Genomic DNA, 6,546 nt, shown 5'->3' on the forward strand with positions numbered 1-6,546 from the left:
TCGTGCCATTGGTGTTTCACTGAAAGCAAGGGCCAGTTCAAGGTATCTTCTTACCCCTAGGAAGACTCACCTGTCATTTCCTGGTCCTGCCCAAACAAAGCCCTGGAAGCATTGTATCTGGACCCAGGCTGGAACCCGCCCCCTCCCCAGAGAAGATGCAAATTATCTCCTATGCCACTAGTCTCTCTCCTCTTGGAGACTAGTGGCATAAGAGGTAATCTGTCTCCCTCCTCATTTTCTTTCCCCAAGCAATTTCTGGGCAGGACTGGAGAAGCCACTCAGACCAAAGGACGAGTACTGAGTGTTTGAACATTTGATTTTGCTCCTATGTTTAAAATTCTTAAGGTCTGCCAGAGCGATTGGTGTTTCAGGAAGGCCCAGATAGCCTATGCCTCCTCTTGGATTCATTCCATCCTCCCCCTGTCAATTGACCTCAAATTCATTTCCTGTATGAATGGACTAAGGCGCCCCATCATTCATCACCACTGGCTCTTCTCCACTTGCATCAGCGCATGTGTTTCCCTCTCCTTAATCGCATGGATCCTCAATGCCTCCATTGTTGCGCACGAGGACTTGAGTTTCGGTGCTTTTCTCCACATTGCGTTCTGTGCCAGATCTTAAGTGTTCTATAAGTGCTTTTTTATTATTTATCTTCTTGGGTATCTTTTAATCTCTCCTCGCTGTCGCACAGATCTGTTCCTCTTCCTGGATACATCTCAGGTGCCATTAAGACCCCAACATGGAGACATGAAGTCTTTGCCAAGATCTCCTCCTTCCCCCCACAAAACCCCATATATTTCTTATCTCTTCTTAAACCATCGCTGGCTATAATCCTTACACAGTCTTCCTTTCCAGCTCTGTCTTGAAAGAACCCCCAGATCAAATGTTTGCTTTCATTTGTAGGAGGGATTTTCTGCACCTCATTATAGTCACAAACGGGTGGCGTAAAATTCATGCAAATACAAAGAACCATACTGATTCATACTGAACCATACTGATTCATGCAAATACAAAGAACCATACTGATTCATACTGAATCATAATGATTCAGGGGTGATTCTTATTCCTGTCGCTTTGTCCTCCATTTTGCTTTTGCTTTGCTTTTGTGAGACCCAAACTTGAGATTATCTTTACAACATTCCTCTGTTCCTTCATACACATTTTCCTATTACATATATTTATTTGTTTGTTTGTTTGTTCAGATTTATAACCCGCCCTCATCCCCAGCGAACCGGGCTCAGGGCGGGTAACAACAATTAAGAACATAAATATCCAATATACCTCCTTAAAACCGTAATCATTAAAACCATTAAAATCCTAATCAGATGGCCATAACTATACCTAGGTGCCACAGCAGATAAGTGTCAGCAGATCAGCCCCCCCCCCAGATTTCAAGAGTGGGGGCGAGATGGGGAGGCCAGTAAAGATGGATCTTCTTCTTCTTGTGGCTGTCCTCTGTTATAGACCTGGCGGAATAGCTCCGTTTTACAGGTCCTGCGGAGAGCTAGCGTGATGTAATGGTTAAGAGCGGTGGACTCTAATCTGGAGAACGGGGTTGGTTTCCCCACTCGTCCACATGAAGCCAGCTGGGTGACCTTGGGCTAGTCACAGCTCTCTCCGAACTCCCTCAGCCCCACCTGCCTCACAAGGTGTCTGTTGTGGGGAGAGGAAAGGAAGGTGATTGTACGCTGGTTTGAGACACCTTAAAGGTAGAGAAAATCAGGGTACAACAATCAACTCCTCACCTTCTTCTATTTCGGGTGTAAAACGGCATCGAAGAAATAAATTATTTGAGAACGCCAGCAATGAAAATGGGTGGGGTGAAAGGTTCCCCATGACCACATATCAAAAAGACCACATTTATTCGTCCTTACACTTTGGGCACATCCTACAGCTATTACAAGGACGCACAATAATGGGTATAATGGGTATAAATTAGGAGCAGAAAGGTATCGGATGAATAATGGGAATTTTTTTACAGTTCAGCAGTAGAATCGGCTGCCTAAGGAGGTGATGAGCTCCCCCTCACTGGCTGTCTTCAAGCAGCAGCTGGACAAACACTTGTCAGGGATGCTTTAAGTTGATCCTGCATTGAGCAGGGGATTGGACTAGATGGCTTGTATGCCTCCTTCCTACTCTATGGTTCTATGATTCCCTGGTTTTGCCTTTCATGGCCATTTCACACATTACGTAGCAAAAAAAAAACAACCTGTGCTAGCTGTGCAGCCGCCAAATCCAGATTTCTCATAAATTTTCCTTTGTGATGTTTACATGTTTAGAAGTACAGGTAAAATAATCTCAGGTGTTCACTTAGATAAGGTAATATGGGAAGCAGCCCTCACAAACCGAGAGTGCCAACATGTATTCCTGGTCCAGCAGTTCGTTTGGAATTTGCTGAACCAGCTTTGGAAGCTAAAGCTTGGATTGCAACATTTACCTTCACTTTAAAATTCTTTATTTCCCAGAGGGATGCTATTTGCATTTATTGGCTAAAGATGGCTTTCAGAGTTGATGGCAAAATGTAGTTGAGGATAGATTGCAGAGACTGAATTTGTCCCTAGAGGTTTTAAAGCAAATAGAATATCCCTCTGCATGTAAATTAGTTAGATCTAGAGCGTTGCAAAGGAGCCCCGTGGCGCAGAGTGTTAAGCTGCAGTACTGCAGTCAAAAGCTCTGCTCACGACCAGAGTTCGATCCTAACAGAAGTTGGTTTCAGGTAGCCGGCTCAAGGTTGACTCAGCCTTCCATCCTTCCGAGGTCGGTCAAATGAGCACCCAGCTTGCTGGGGGGAAAAGGAGGATGACTGGGGAAGGCACTGGCAAACCACCCCGCAAACAAAGTCTGCCTTGGAAACGTCGGGATGTGACGTCACCCCATGGGTCAGGAATGACCCAGTGCTTGCACAGGGGACCTTTACCTTTAGAGTGTTGCAACTTGACACATGGAGCACTGGCTGCAGAGCGCGCAGGTTATGCTCTTTGTATCATCTGGGCCTCCCCATTCCAAGGATTCTACCTGCTTATTGTAAATTTTTAACTGTCCTCAAGTACAGAGTGCTTTTCTCCAAGGCCAGGTTAAATGCACTGCCATTGGGGGAGTCAGCAGGCAGATTTTCAGGGGTCCCCTTTTTTCTGAGCAATTTTGTGATTGTGGACCAGGGAGTTTAGACACAGTTTGGCATTTTTTTGTAGACTGCAAAAAGCATGATCTCACCAGAGACAAATGGATCACAATGCACATTCAGAGGTGGGGACCTGCCCTAAAGCAAGAGATAGTTACAAAGTTATTGGCTGATACTGACCCAAATGTAACCCTCACTGTGGCAAAAATTTTATCTATGGTTTGTAATGATACCTCTTTTTAACTGTACTGTTTAGATATTATATTTTTGTATTATGGTTATTTATGTATTATGGAATGTACTGAATTTGTTTTGCTAATGACCAGTTGGTCCTCAAGCCTAAAGAATGGAATAAAGGCATTATACCTAAAGGCAAAAACTGAGATAGACTTTATCATACTCTACCTCCTAAGATTTCCTGGGGGGGGGTTAGATGGTTTTCACTCATGCTGTTTGCTCTCACAACAGCCATACAAGGTAGGACAGGCTAAGAAAGAATGGCTGAGCCAAAGTCACTCAGTGAGCTTCAAGGCAATTTGATCCTGGGTCTTCTCGGGAGGCCCAATCCAGCACTCAGACAACTACACCGCACTGGTACATCTGTGAGATGAGGGAGTGCTGTGTGGACTGTAATCTTTAGCTTCGTTTTTTAAAAATAAAAATAAAATAAAATTGTTGGCTCCTCTGCTTAAGGAAGAAAGGAGTCTAGGCAGGTATGATTCCCCCATTCAATGAGAAACATTTCTATCCTGGCTTTACCTTGCAGTCTTCTGGCCAAGGGCAAACGCACTGAAGTTGTGGACAAGCATTTGAGCTAGAGGTGCCAACTCTGGCTTGAGAAGTTCCTGGAGATTCAGGAGTGGTGTCTGAGAAGGGTAGAGTTTGGGGTGGGGAGGGAGCTCAGCAGGGATATGATTCCATAGAGCCCATCCTCCAACACATTCATTTTCTTCAGGGGAGCAGATCTCTGACATCTGTAGGAGTGCACGTTTAGCTAAAGCCGAACCGGAAACCCCACCCCTCTCACAATTCCTTTTCTGTATTTGGCGGCGAGGGTTACCGGTAAAAAAAAAAATGGCAGCAATAAAAGGGAGCCAAGAAAACAGATCTTGAATAATGCTGGCGGGGGGGTTGAGCATTATTCAGGCCACTTTGGCCCTGCTGCCATTTACCCCTCCCTCCCCTCTTCCCTCCTCATCGCCATTTCCCCCTCCCTCCCCTCTTCCCTCCTCACTGCCATTTCCCCTTTCCCTCCCCTCTTCCCTCCTCACTGCCATTTCCCCTCCCTCCCCTCTTCCCTCCTCGCCGCCATTTCCCCCTCCCTCCCCTCTTTCCTCCTCACCGCAATTTCCCTTTTCCCTCCCCTCTTCCCTTTTCCCTTACTTACCTGCTGGCTGAGCCCAATCACTGGCTCATGGTCTCTGCAAAGTCCCCGGAGGCCAGGCACTGGCAGTCTTACTCAGATCCCCAGCACATGGCCTCTGTGAAGTCTAAGTGGGAGTGAACCCCAGGGGGATCAGATTCGCACTGCCTGCAGAACCCAGCACTCAGCTCTGAGCTATGTATTTTTCAGGTTTGGGTTTAATACACCTGAAAATTTTTGAATTATTTAAAAAGCCGAATCCATTATATTCAGCTTTTCGGATTTTTTGGAAATTTTCAGGTTTATTAAACCCAAACCCGAAAAATACCGCCCAATAAGCTGCACAGCCCTAGTCATCTGGAGATTGGTTGTAATTCCAGGAGAACTCCAGGCTCAACCAGGAGGTTATCAGAAACGAACAGCAACTATGCCTAAAATACCATATTAATACAATACTAAAGGTTACAAATTTAATGTGCAATACTACAACGTGATACTGTCAAAATTACAAAATCTACCTGCTAAACTACAAACAACAATATATTACAATCAACACAGAGTAGACATTATACTCTGTGTTGATTGTAATATATTGTTGTTTGTAGTTTAGCAGGTAGATTTTGTAATTTTGACAGTATCACGTTGTAGTATTGCACATTAAATTTGTAACATTGTATTAATATGGTATTTTGGCCATAGTTGCTGTTTGTTTCTGATAGTCAACCAGGAGGTTGGCATCATTAATTTGAGTTTCTGACATTTTATTTTAAGTGTATTAAATTTTTTATTTCAGTTATATTTAAATTAATTAGTGAATTAACTTTAAATATAGTCAGTGACATATTTATGTTTTGCTGTTTCTCACAGATTTACATTATCTCCTTCTCACCACCACAGTGAACTCTAAAACATCCCTCCTTCACATAGAATCATAGAGTTGGAAGGGACCCCCAGGGTCATCAAGTCCAACCCCCTGCACAATGCAGAAAATTCACAACCACCTCCCCCCCATAGTTTTATTGACCTCAGGTCTACCACAGCCCTTATGAAACTATCCTGAGCAAAGAATATGAATAACAAGGAAGGAAACTGAGGCGTGTTGATTAAGCTTCCATCCCCAAACCAGAGCAGAATGACAAATTGGCAGGGTAATACGGTCTTGAAACACGCTGCCACAGCAATCTGGTATAAATGTGCCATGAAAATCCTTTTCTAACGACACAGATTAAGTGTCCTCTTGGTTTTCTCCTCATCCAGCAGATTAGTGTGCAGGCTGGGATGACTCTTATAAGATATGGAAAACCCTAAAGAAACCACATCCGGCTAAGCAGAGCCACAGCAGGGGATAAACTTGGGGTCAAAAGGGACAATAAAACAAAAATCTACTGACACCTTAAAGACTACACATTTGTTGAGCAGTTACCCAAGGATTTTGCATCAGACATTTAACAAGAGTTTTGTTCCTTCCAGATTCATTTTCTTCTCACAACAATGACTCATGGGCAGAAGCAGTATCATTTCTATGACCTGTAGTCACCCTGTGGCGCTGCTGTTAGCTCCGTTGCAAAAATTACTTGCTCACAGCCACATAAGCAACACCATTCCTCATTGAAGCCAATAGCTTCTCCACAGGATGGTTTGAGGAAACAAACAAACAAATAGGCTGGAGCTGCTTCTACCAGGCCACACACTGTGAATCATGGGGAGAAAAAAGGTACAAGTGAGTCTGGGATGCCCAAAATTCCCATTGAACATCTGATGCAAGGTACTCTCATCCTCCAACAAACATGAGGACTTTGTAACGTGTGAAGTGGCCGATTCATCCGACACCTTAGCTTTAAACGAGGTTTTTTTATTCAATAATGTCTGAATGAGCCACAATAGTCTGTATGGCACAGGAACAAGGTGCCATCTCTCCCCGTAGTAGTAGTAATAGTAGTAGTAGTAGTAGTAGTAGTAGTAGTAGTAGTAGTAGTAGTAGTAGAAGAAGAAGAAGAAGAAGAAGAAGAAGAAGAAGAAGAAGAAGAGGAGGAGGAGGAGGAGGAGGAGGAGGAGGAGTTAG

This window comes from Euleptes europaea, chromosome 4 (assembly GCF_029931775.1).
Source record: "Euleptes europaea isolate rEulEur1 chromosome 4, rEulEur1.hap1, whole genome shotgun sequence".
In the NCBI taxonomy this organism is placed as follows: Eukaryota; Metazoa; Chordata; class Lepidosauria; order Squamata; family Sphaerodactylidae; genus Euleptes; species Euleptes europaea.